Raw genomic sequence first — 12,674 nt, 5'->3', positions numbered from 1 at the left:
ACACTTGGGACAGGAAGGAGGGGAGGGCCAGGGTGTGGACGGGCTACACTTGGGACAGGAAGGAGGGGAGGGCCAGGGTGTGGACAGGCTACACTTGGGACAGGAAGGAGGGAGGGCCAGGGTGTGGACAGGCTACACTTGGGACAGGAAGGAGGGAGGGCCAGGGTGTGGACAGGCTGTACTTGAGACAGGAAGGAGGGAGGGCCAGGGTGTGGACAGGCTGTGCTTGGGACAGGAAGGAGGGAGGGCTAGGGTGTGGACAGGCTGTAATTGGGACAGGAAGGAGGGAGGGCCAGGGTGTGGACAGGCTACACTTGGGACAGGAAGGAGGGAGGGCCAGGGTGTGGACAGGCTACACTTGGGACAGGAAGGAGGGAGGACCAGGGTGTGGACAGGCTACACTTGGGACAGGAAGGAGGGGAGGGCCAGGGTGTGGACAGGCTACACTTGGGACAGGAAGGAGGGGAGGGCCAGGGTGTGGACAGGCTACACTTGGGACAGGAAGGAGGGGAGGGCCAGGGTGTGGACGGGCTACACTTGGGACAGGAAGGAGGGGAGGGCCAGGGTGTGGACGGGCTACACTTGGGACAGGAAGGAGCGGAGGGCCAGGGTGTGGACGGCCTACACTTGGGACAGGAAGGAGCGGAGGGCCAGGGTGTGGACGGGCTACACTTGGGACAGGAAGGAGCGGAGGGCCAGGGTGTGGACGGGCTACACTTGGGACAGGAAGGAGCGGAGGGCCAGGGTGTGGACGGGCTACACTTGGGACAGGAAGGAGGGGAGGGCCAGGGTGTGGACGGGCTGTACTTGGGACAGGAAGGACCCAGCAAACATGGTTATGCCGGGCCTGCATCTTGCCAGTGCTGGCAAGTCATCATAAACCAAATCGGTTTTGAATCGGTAAGCCATCACGTAGTAATGGGCCCAACAGCGGGCCATTTACTTGCCGATATATGTTTGCACCCTCGGCCTGAATCGGTTACGCTGCGGGCCAGAAAAAGATCTATATTGGCATTCCGTAACCATACTGCAGCCAATACTGGGCCTATGCAGCCTTCTATTAATACCAATGCCGGCCCAATTCTGAGCCGGTTGCAGGCCAACATGGACCAACTGTTTCCATTACCACCCCGCTTTGCAGCTGTGATTTTCCTTTTGCCTTCTCAAAGCTTCATCTCATTGACTGTGTATGTCATCAGAAGAAGACCTTATGAAGTAACAGACGCTGTTCCTCCATAACGTTGTTTTCTAATGACATACACAGTTAATGAATGAAGCTCAAAAACAAAAGGAAAATACAACTCAAAGGTGGTATTGGCTGTTAAAATCACAATGAAATCCAGACAACAAATAACTGCAAACACAACACTGAAATGGGATTATCAAATCATATTATGCCAGTATTCTGGATTTTCAAGTGTTAGGGTTCTAACAGATGCTATAATTTGTCATCCATTTTCTTTGGATCATTTTAGATCTTTGATAATACAATAGTATCTTATTAAATAATGAGGCCAAAAAATGATCTATGTTGCATAGTAACTTTGACCACATTCAATAATGGTGGTTATATGACTGGACACATATTGCAAGCATCCATGAAAAATAAATGAATGCAAATTATAACATCCGTGAACCCAAAGATTGTCAGACCTAAGGATCGACATGAAAAAATGCAACTCAAATACAAAAATGTAATTTTGCTGCTTCATATCAAGCACTCAACGTTTCAACTTTGCTTGACATGGTGCTGTTTGACCTTGATATGTCTTACACTGGCAAGATTTAAGATTGGCAAAGTGTGAGCTAATTTACTGCTAGAATGTGTCATATAAGTGCTATAAATAAGACGATAATCATTATATGATGCAAAATATATTCTTTCCATAAGAAATCAAAAGCAAATCACAGCATCATGGTGAGATACATCTCTCCCTCTATACTATACAACAGACAAATCACAGCATCATTGTGAGATACATCTCTCCCTCTATACTATAAAACAGACAAATCACAGCATCATGGTGAGATACATCTCTCACTCTACACACACACACACACACACACACACACACACACACACACACACACACACAGGATATGGAGAAGATTGATAGAGAAGACCTAGTGACGAAGGACGTTAAGTGGTAGAAGAGGGCATAGCAAGAAACTGAAAAAGACGACATTCAGAAAAGACAAAGAAACACACAGTTTTCCACATAGAAGTATAACAGCTTGAAATGAACTTCATGAGATTGTGTGCAAAAACAATACATGAATTTAAGACAAAGTTGGATAGAAAAGATATAGACGAGATGACAGCATGAGGCTAAGTATGGCTCTTTTCCTTACAACTAGGTAAACACACACACACAAACACACACATGGGAATCTCGCCTAAATTCCGCATCCTTTTATAGCGTAATTGATGCACTGTACTCCTGAAAAAATATCTCCCTCAACTCATGCAGGAAAACATTATTTTGATACTTTTCCTCAACTATTTCTTCATTTGCCAAGAAAATTGTCATTATCTGTGAAAAATTAATAAAATAGGAAACAGAATGAACCTAATGTCCTGTATCCTTTTCATAGCTCAAGGGACCATATTGGCTCTCTGGCGGTGACTCAGAGACAAGTACTGTTTGGACTTAACTCGGATCCTCTTTTCTATTTCGGGAAAAAATAATACTGGCTGTCGTTTGGAGCCAAATGTCCAAACGTGGTACCTGCTGGTAGAAAAAAAAATGTATTTACCCTTTGCTGGTTAGGTTTTAAGGTTTGCATCTGTGTGTGGTGTGTGTGACCACTGAGGAGCGAATGTGCAGGGGGCCGCAGTCTCCTGAGCAGCCCAAACAGACAAAATACTAGCTTGGAGGTTTTGTATTTTTTTGCCCAGGGCTTTATTTTGCTCTCCAGCAGCTTAAGAATGATTTAACTTGCTGTTAAATAATTGTTAGTAGCTATTTTGATTTCTGGTCTTAAGATAAGTGATTTACAGACGCCCTCTCCAGCGAGAGGGCGTCTGTAAATCTCTCTGTCAACCTTAGGGATGCAAAAAGCATTACTTCTTTGAAGAGATGGGAAACCAGAAACACGAGGGGGTTCTGGAATTGTGCTTGGGCTTGGCTGCATAGTTGATGTATCTCCAGATGAGTCAGAGCAGTCTGTGTCTTCATAAAGTGTTTTACGCTTCAATCTGTAATGATAAATCCTGAATAATAATTTCAACACCTTTGAATTAACATCCTATCAAAGGTGCAACTTCAAAGATTAACTAACTGCAATCCCTAACTTGTCTGTGATTGAATGTGTACCATAGGAAATCAGGGGACAGTATGAGCCTACATGAGGCCAAATAATACCTCAACAGGAAGAAAAATACTCACCCTAAAAGCCAAGTACTCACACTGGATAGGTAGGCCAACTTTCCCCAGGCATGACTTGGTCCTTGATAGCCTTTTGAGTTTTCTGGGAGTCTCTGTATGGAGGCCATCTACATTTTCTTTCATTTTTTGAAAGCCAAATGCTTGGAGCAACATCCACCTCTTGTGTTTCAACAAACACAACTACACAAAACTCTTTGGAAGTCATGCTGATTGATTGAATCACTGTGGCTGAAGGCTGTGAACAAGTGGAAAGGAGCAAATGAATTTTGTGATAATTGTATCAGCAAATATTTTCTTTGGATTGGCATGTAAGAAGATATCTTCAAATCTTTTTGCAGTGTTTTAACTTTGTAAATTCCTAAATTTGCAGATGATAATGGGTTATGAAAAACAATTTCCTTAACCTGATATACTTGATATATTATACTTATATTATTAGGCTCACATTTATTTGAAATAATATTTTGAATGCATCCAATTTCATTTTTAATCATTACTCCTTGATCAGCAGGTGTGACTTTAACCCGTGTGCGTCGGGTGACGGGAATTCCCGCGCGGGCGGAAAGCGTCGGGTGGCGGGAGTTCCCACCATCCGACGCGCACGGCTTGGCCAAAAATAGCACCTCTTCCCAACATCATATCTATGCCGTGCTGCGACGTAGACACTTTAAATTTATTTAATCGTGGAAAGGAAGGATTGGCGATGAAAAAACAATATAAATTATTATGTTTTCGTTTGAAATTGCCACACGGGGCATTGATGAAAGACACCTATTTTACAAAATCTATCAGCACCGCCCGCGCGGTGCGAGGACGACAATAGTCCTCTAGCCCGACGCTTATGGGTCAAAACAGTATTTTTCCAAGTATAATTCCTTGTACTGCTGGCATACCATTTCATCAACTAAAGGGCCTTGTGCGTGAATCTTTTTCAGGACAGGATAGATATGTTCTTCCACATCCATACTTATATTTCTTTCTGAAATCCTATTGATAACTTGAGATAAAGGGAAGTTGGGTTTCCTCAAGAGATTTTTTATGACTCCCAAAAAGTTTTCAAATTCAAATGCCGAAAAACTATCAAGAGTACCATGTTTTGCGACATCATCAGGTAGATGACACAAATTACGAACATTGTAAACAGCATATCTTTTCCCATATATCTGGATAAAGTGCTCAGTGAACTTGAGTAAATAGTCTTTTGCATACTCAACAGAATTTGGAATATCTTTTCTGGACAAGAGACTTACTGCACTGAACAGCAACATGAAATTGTTATATATGTTGATGTCAGTGGTATCTTCAAACCACAGGGCCTGTATATAGAAGAAAACTTCTTGACTCATTTGCTTTGAATCTATCAAGTTCATCTAGCGACCTTGGTTTACGGTTGAATTCCGCAGGCATGAATTTTGCTACATTGACCAGGTTTTTAGATATTAAGTTTTTCTTGTGAGAGCCTATCCTTACATTTAAGGGTCCTTTGAGCCAAAGATTGAGAAGTTTTCTCATAACACCCAAATACACTAAGTGCATAGGATCCAATACAAATTTTGACACTAAACAATTTGTCATATTCAGCTTTGCAAGAGGGGATATACCTCGGTGGTGATTACTGTCACTTTGAGCAAGAAAATTTTCATCTGATCGTGGTAGAGAATTCAAATCTGGAAATACCACAGTTCCAGCCTCATATTCCCCCACCTGTTGACACCTCTCACATCCTGAGTAACCATTGTGAGATGTGATTCTTTTAAAGAACTGTCGTGCTGGGGCATCACAAATAAAGGAGGCTGTGTGGACTGGGATAAGATGCTCACCAAGCTTATACCCATTAGATACAAGTTTCAATTAATCAATGAAATCTTTCAAAAATTCATCAACATCATTAGGTTTTGACATGCCATAAAATATTCGTACAACTTCTGGAGAACAGTTGGGTGTAAGTCCTTCACTGAAAATTAATTAGTATTGTCCAAAATTGTGCTCTAGAGCTCCGATGTAATGGTATGCCATCACAGTTTATTTTCAAAGACAAACCATTGTGTACAAGTAGCTGAATGGACTCTTTAGATGTATGTCTTGTTTCATATTTATCAATAGTTTTGAGCAAACCAAAATGGTAATACTGGCCTCCACATTTTTGTGTAATAAGTGATGTTTGGTTGACTGGAGTTTTGAGCAGTGTGCGAGCCTCTGAAGGAAGGGACGCATCATAATTTAGTTTTAGAATGGTTAACAATGAATTAATAGCTGTGTGAGTTATTTGATTATCAACAGCCCATTGTAGCAGCTGGCTTTGTGCATTTTCTGACACAACTGGAGGTACTTTTGGATGAATTGTGATTTCACAGTCACTATCAAATACTTTTACTTCATTACTAAGTGAAGAACAAATTTCAGTTTGCTTTCTTTTGTGATCATCTGTATTTAACACCTGCTGAGCTCCACAATCTACATCCTGCTTCACTTCACATGACAATATCACATCATCATCACCATCACCCAGAGTCAGTAGTAGTGTGTGCAAGATTGACACATTGACGAGGGATAGATCGTTGGGCGTGTTTGGGTTGGCTTGTATATGGATACTGACAACATTTTCTCTTAGCTTTTTGGGCTAATGTCCACTTTGAAGACTTCATCTTTCAAAGATCTATCAAAGATAACTCACCACTTGTGTGTAGAGTGGTAAATTGTTCAACGATGACGGGACGGCTTCTTGGATGAGCCGTTTACAACGTAAACAATATTTAAGGGAAAAGTTGAACTTGATCTTGATCTTGAACGTTCGCTGCCTGTAATCCCGATCGGAAAACAGATAATCCATTTTTTTGTATGTTTGCATAAATGCAGTGTTATACATTAGCTCATGATTGAGGCAAATATGAGGCAAACTGTATCAGGCCAATTTGGTTTTAGTATTAATTGGTTCAATTAACATTTACTGATGTAAGGGCTGAAACTGGTGGGACAGGAAGGAGCGGAGGGCAGGGGTGTGGATGGGCTGTAATGGGACAGGAAGGAGGGAGGGCCAGGGTGTGGATGGGCTGTAATTGGGACAGGAAGGAGGGAGGGCCAGGGTGTGGATGGGCTGTAATGGGACAGGAAGGAGGGAGGGCCAGGGTGTGGATGGGCTGTAATTGGGACAGAAGGAGGAGGGAGGGCAGGGGTGTGGATGGGCTGTAATTGGGACAGGAAGGAGGGAGGGCAGGCAGGGTGTGGATGGGCTGTACTGGGACAGGAAGGAGGGAGGGGCAGGGTGTGGATGGGCTGTAGTGGGACAGGAAGGAGGGAGGGGCAGGATGTGGATGGGCTGTAATTGGGACAGGAAGGAGGGGAGGGCCAGGGTGTGGATGGGCTGTAATTGGGACAGGAAGGAGGGGAGGGCCAGGGTGTGGATGGGCTGTAATTGGGACAGGAAGGAGGGGAGGGCCAGGGTGTGGATGGGCTGTAATTGGGACAGGAAGGAGGGGAGGGGCAGGGTGTGGACGGGCTGTGGTGGGACAGGGAAGGAGGAGGGGGCAGGGTGTGGATGGGCTGTGGTGGGACAGGAAGGAGGGAGGGGCAGGGTGGACAGGGAAGGAGCAGAGGGCCAGGGGTGTGGATGGGCTGTAATTGGGACAGGAAGGAGGGGAGGGGCAGGGTGTGGATGGGCTGTAATTGGGACAGGAAGGAGGAGGGGCAGGGTGTGGATGGGCTGTGGTGGGACAGGAAGGAGGGGAGGGCCAGGGTGTGGATGGGCTGTAATTGGGACAGGAAGGAGGGGAGGGCCAGGGTGTGGATGGGCTGTAATTGGGACAGGAAGGAGCAGAGGGCCAGGGTGTGGATGGGCTGTAATTGGGACAGGAAGGAGCAGAGGGCCAGGGTGTGGATGGGCTGTAATTGGGACAGGAAGGAGGGGAGGGCCAGGGTGTGGATGGGCTGTAATTGGGACAGGAAGGAGCAGAGGGCCAGGGTGTGGATGGGCTGTACTTAGGACAGGAATGAGCGGAGGGCCAGGGTGTGGACGGGCTGTACTTGGGACAGGAAGGAGGGGAGGGCCAGGGTGTGGACGGGTACACTTGGGACAGGAAGGAGCGGAGGGCCAGGGTGTGGACGGGCCACGCGTGTGTAGGGTTGCCACCCTGACCTCAGGAAAATACCAACATCTTACTCTCCAATACGGAACTAACTGTATTTTAAGTTATGGGTCTTGTCTTGTTGCAGTGTAGGTGATGTTCACTTTGGGCGACTTGGGAGTCCACCGCCCCAACACTGTGCCCTACTCCTAGGGCCGCTTTCACTTTATTTGTTTTGATCGTTACCAATGGCGGTGATCAACGCATAGTTTTCCACGTGAAACTGGCCTATGGGGTAGTGGTAGAGGAGGTGAGAGGTGTTGAGAGTGTGTGGTAAGGTGCAGGGCTGGGCTCACCCCGCAGCCGCCACTACCCCATAGGCCAGTTTTACGTGGAAATACTATAGCAGCAATCACCGCCATTTGTAACGATAAAAACAAACAAAATGACTGTGAAAGCGGCCCCTAATGTGCCTCAGCTGGTCAGGAGGGAGCTACTCTGCCCCCTTGGAGTAGTCGCGTGTAGGGAGAGGGGCTCATCAGGGTTCCCCTACAGAAACAGGTCAAATTATCTCCTGAAGGTCTCCATGCTGCAGTTTGAGGTGTCCCTGATGTCCCTGGGCAGGCAGTTGAATAGTGTTGGTCCCTCGTTGGTAAAGCTGGCAGCATGTATGGACCTAAGACATTGACTGACTGTTTCAATGGATGTCCTGGGGCAGGTGCAGCCAAATTGGGGTGTGTCTGGCGTGTTATCCCTCCTTCAGTTTGTGGTGATGGGTTAGGCACTTGCTTCTTCAGTGTTAATTATGTAGTACTATCTCTTCGTCTTTGGAGGAGTAGAGTTGCAGAGTCTTGAGCCTGTCCCAGTAACTCAGATTTTTCATTGAGTTCAGCTTCCTTGTGAAGACCCTTTGTATCTGTTCCAGTCGCTTGATATTGTACATTTTGTGTGGGGCCACAGATGGCACAGGTATTCCATTTTCGACAACACCAGGGACTTACAGAGCGGGAGGAGGTGTTCAGGTTCCCTCGTCTTGAAGGTGCAGAGTATCCATCCTGTCATCCTGCTGGCCGTCCTTGTGATGTCAATGTGCTCAGTGGGTGAAAAGTCATTACTAACTAGTACCCCCAGGTCATGTACGGAGCTCTTCTCTGCAATTTCTTGACCTTTCACCTGGTACTGTGATCTTGAGGTGGCCATTTTCCCATATCTTATTAATTCAAATTTATTTTTATTCAAAGACATGTTGTTGTCCTAACCTAACCTAACCCAGCCCTAAATTTCTGTGGCCTGCCATGACTGACAGCCGCTGCCCACTGCTGGTGGAGGAAGGGGAGGACATTGCGTCGCCTTCTTTACACATAGGTATTTTAAGACAACCCATAACAAATACATCATTTTTCTGTTGGTATCCAAGGCGGTGGCTGAGTGGTTAGCGTGCCGGTCCAGTATTCACTGCGTCGTGGATGATTTGGGTTCGAATCCGCCGCTACCACCTGGGATTTTTCAGTCACCGCCGAGTGGCCCAAGACCACCCACATGCTGTCCTGAAGACCACCCATCAACGTGGACTCTAAAGGAACTGTCAAAGGGAAATCAAGAATGAGCTTCCGGGCGCAGCATGAGCCAAGAATAGACGGCGCCAGTATAAACACTTGCCTGCACCACGTCGGGCTTGGGCCAACCACCACTCTTCCTATGGCTATTTATTACTCACAAAAAATGGAAATGTGTACATTTCAGGATAAATAAAAGTACGATGAAAGAGAAGGTTTTTGCCTTAGGCCAGTATTTATGTTGTGACTACAGTACCCTCTCCAGTTTCGTGCTCGCTTCGTTCCGAAGGTGTAGCGCTAAACTCGAGGGTCGTGAAACTCAAGGTATTAAAAGCACTGAAAAAGCGCTTATTTGTTCCGACCCGTGGAGTTTTTTTAATTTTTTTATGTGGCTTATGGCGCCGGTAAACTATCCATCTGAGCCTAATGGTCGGCCCCGAGCCTGTCATGGCGCAGGCAACTGTTTATAGTGGTGCCATTATAATTGGGTCATGCTGCCCCCCGGAACTCACTTTTTTTCCTCCTTTACTCCCTTGTTATCTCAAAATACGTACCTTGGAAAAAGAAAGGAAACAGAAAGAGAGAACGGGTCATTTTAAAGCCACAGATGAAGCCTTACGATTGGCTGAGCTCTGAAAACACGCTTGTGATTCGTTGGGAGTCCAATGACGTCATCGCCGGCGCTCACCCAATCAGCGGCCTCACTGCCTTATTAACCCGTAGGCTTCGGCTATGGGAAGGCCGAGAAGGGAAGCTCCTGGAGACAGGCGGCTCATTCTGGCGCCCGACGCATCTGATTGGCTGTTCAGCAGCGCGTCTGTGATTGGTTCACTTCGCCTCCCATCTCTCTCTAGCTCTCGATGACGTCATTTGTAAACAAAACCTGGCGGGATATCATAGCAGAGACTACTCAACAGTGCCTACACGTTCTACAGTAGTAATACCACCGCGGCACCGCCACAACGGTAGAGAGGGATGACCTGATGCCGCTATCCCGACATGGTATACCTCCACCACAGCCTGTAACAGTGGCTGTTCATCTTCACCCACACCTGGTAAGAATGATATCATTTTGTTTCAAGTGGGGATAGACAGGGTATGAAAGAATTAGTGGAATATAAAACTTATAACATGACTGGCTGACCGCCTTGCTATATGCGTTTTCTTTACTTATTACCACCCCAATTTTAGTATATGTACCGCCGAAGCAAATTAGGTAGGAATAAAAATAGCAAGGCTGACACTTGTGCATGAAACTTTGCTGCTGTAGGTACTTCCGCCAGAGGTTTCGCCACCTATAGGTGTTCGATCGCGCATTAGTTTCGGTACCTAATCATCTCATTTGAATATGCTAATCCCGACTTCATGAAGATTAATTTATCTTGAATCAGGCGGGGGTAGTGGGTGCAGCCCCACACGCAGGAGAATGTCAGATTTAACTGGTTGAGGATAGCCTTAGTTTAACTGGTTGGAGTGCGAACACCAGCTGGTGACGAAACCTCTGGATAGCCTTCCGCCCCGACCCCTCGCTCTAGCCTATAATTATTAATCCCACCTGTCATCCCTATCTGTACTCTCATACAAGCGACTTTGGCTATACTATATAACAAGTCCGCGTTACTTACAACAATAAAACTTATATAATCATTACAGCACACTGAGGCCATGTCGTAGATGCAAACATTTTTAGGGGGACGTGTTTAGTATGGCTGTAATAGCTCCGGGAATGTGCTGCGTCTCTCACGTTTTTCTAAGTCGAGAGAGCGAGCTCTTGCGTACATGAATGTAAAGAATACACGATTTTCTCTTCTTGGGTATTTTCCGTTTGGCGTACAGCGCTAAAAAAAAGGTACTGTGACGTTAGGTTAGGTTAGGTTAGGTTAGCAACCTGTCGGGGGGGTCCAGGGGGGCGCAGCCCCCCGGTTAGGTTAGGTTAGCAACCTGTCGGGGGGGGTCCAGGGGGGCGCAGCCCCCCGGTTAGGTTGGGTTAGGTTAGGTTAGGTTAGCAACCTGTCGGGGGGGTCCAGGGGGGCGCAGCCCCCCGGATAGGTTAGGTTAGGTTAGGTTAGGCTAGGTTAGCAACCTGTCGGGGGGGGTCCAGGGGGGCGCAGCCCCCCGGTTAGGTTAGGTTATCACTCATATATGCCTCCCCCCCCCAAAACCCCGATTCCCCACAGTTCCCCAAGTTTGCTGGAGGGATTGGGGGTGTGTGGGTAGAGAATGGGGACGCGGACTTATTATAAACAATTACCGCGACTTTTAAAGGAAGGTACCTACCTAGTGACTCAGCACTTCGTACATGTTTACTTAACAAATTCCAGTCGTTCACCACTGTCTGTGAACCACTATCTACCTATGTGTGTCCTGCATCTAAGTTTTTCCAGCTTATACCCATTAGGTACCACTAGTCCTGTCCTGGCTACTAATTCTTATTACCTTTTTTTTTTATCAGTGTTTCCTTTATTAATTCCTTTTACCCAGTATCTTGGCCTTATTTTTAGCTATAATACACTGTTCCTTGGGGCGTAGGTCACTACTCACTTGAAGTCCCAAGTCCCTCACACTATATGACCTCCCTATGGTAGTGCAATTTAATGTGTAGTCTACAGGCCTATTACCTCTACCTACCTACCTTTACAGAGGTTTCGCCACCCGTAGCGTTTGCACAAGAGGTTTTGCTACCTAACAGGGATTTGATTTAATACAGTGTGGTTTCGATACCTGCACGTTTCGCTCTTTATAGATGTTTCGATAATGGAATGTTTAGACTGATCTTACCATAACTCTTCCGCTTTCTTGTGTGACTTGATGTGCTAGGCAACTTAGGCCATATAGTAGTACTTTGGTATTGCTGGGTCAGGATGACCCTGGGTCTCTAGGCATGTCCATTGTCACGCGGTGGGACATAGGTGTAGAGCACCAAGATACCTAGTCCCATGATATGGGCCAGAAACCCCGATTTACACATGGTACCCATCACTGCTGGGTGGGCACAGGCTTAGGGTACTGAAAAAACACCTAAGAAATTTTTGCTCCACCCAGGAATTGACATGGGATTGCTCAGTTGTGAAGCAAACACGCTACCATTATGTCATGGAGCACCCCAAAGCTAAGTAGAGACCATGATCCCATTAGGCCGAGAGTCATTTAGGCTGTGGTCCCTTTAGGCCGAGAGTTATTTGGGCCGTGATCTCTTTAAGCTGAGAGTTGTTTAGGCTGTGATCCCATTAGACCGAGAGTCATTTAGGCCGTGTTCTATAATTAAAACAAGTAAGAAAAATAATAATTTTATTCATAGGTAGCCCTATACTGTTGTCCTTAGGTAGAATTATACAAAACACATTTACATGTCTTTTTTTTTAATTTAACACATTCAAATAAGCGACTACTCAACATGAGGACCAGTCCTTTTCCTGATGTATGTAAACCAACACCCCACTTGATACATATATCCCAAATATCTTTTCATTGGTGAGCATTCATAGGTAAGGAGCAGACAGGTGTCTGCATGCAGAGGTGTAACCAGACCGAGATTAGCAAACAGCTGAACCAGAAAGTGGCGAAACCTCTGCAACCTGTTCTGGTTCACTCCCAGGAACTGGAGGTCTGTTGCTATCGGGTTTCCTGGCAGACAGCAATTCTTTCTCCCTCCTCACTCCATCTGGCCT

At 46.1% G+C, this 12,674-nt stretch overlaps 1 protein-coding gene across 3 annotated transcripts in view; it reads left to right on the top strand.

The window, feature by feature from the left end:
- LOC126987397 (zinc finger protein 418-like) overlaps positions 1-12,674 on the top strand; it is a 60,650-nt gene that overhangs the window by 8,928 nt on the left and 39,048 nt on the right. Inside the window, exon 2 of one of the 3 annotated variants that reach the window (XR_007740872.1) lies at positions 8,868-9,264. The exons of the other annotated variants lie outside the window; for them this stretch is intronic. The gene's annotated coding sequence lies outside the window, so the exon portion shown is untranslated. Of the gene's footprint in view, positions 1-8,867; positions 9,265-12,674 lie in introns of those variants that run through there. 3 annotated transcript variants of the gene reach the window in all.

This window comes from Eriocheir sinensis, chromosome 64 (assembly GCF_024679095.1).
Source record: "Eriocheir sinensis breed Jianghai 21 chromosome 64, ASM2467909v1, whole genome shotgun sequence".
Lineage (NCBI taxonomy): Eukaryota > Metazoa > Arthropoda > Malacostraca > Decapoda > Varunidae > Eriocheir > Eriocheir sinensis.
This window is presented reverse-complemented; position numbering and strand designations above follow the sequence as displayed.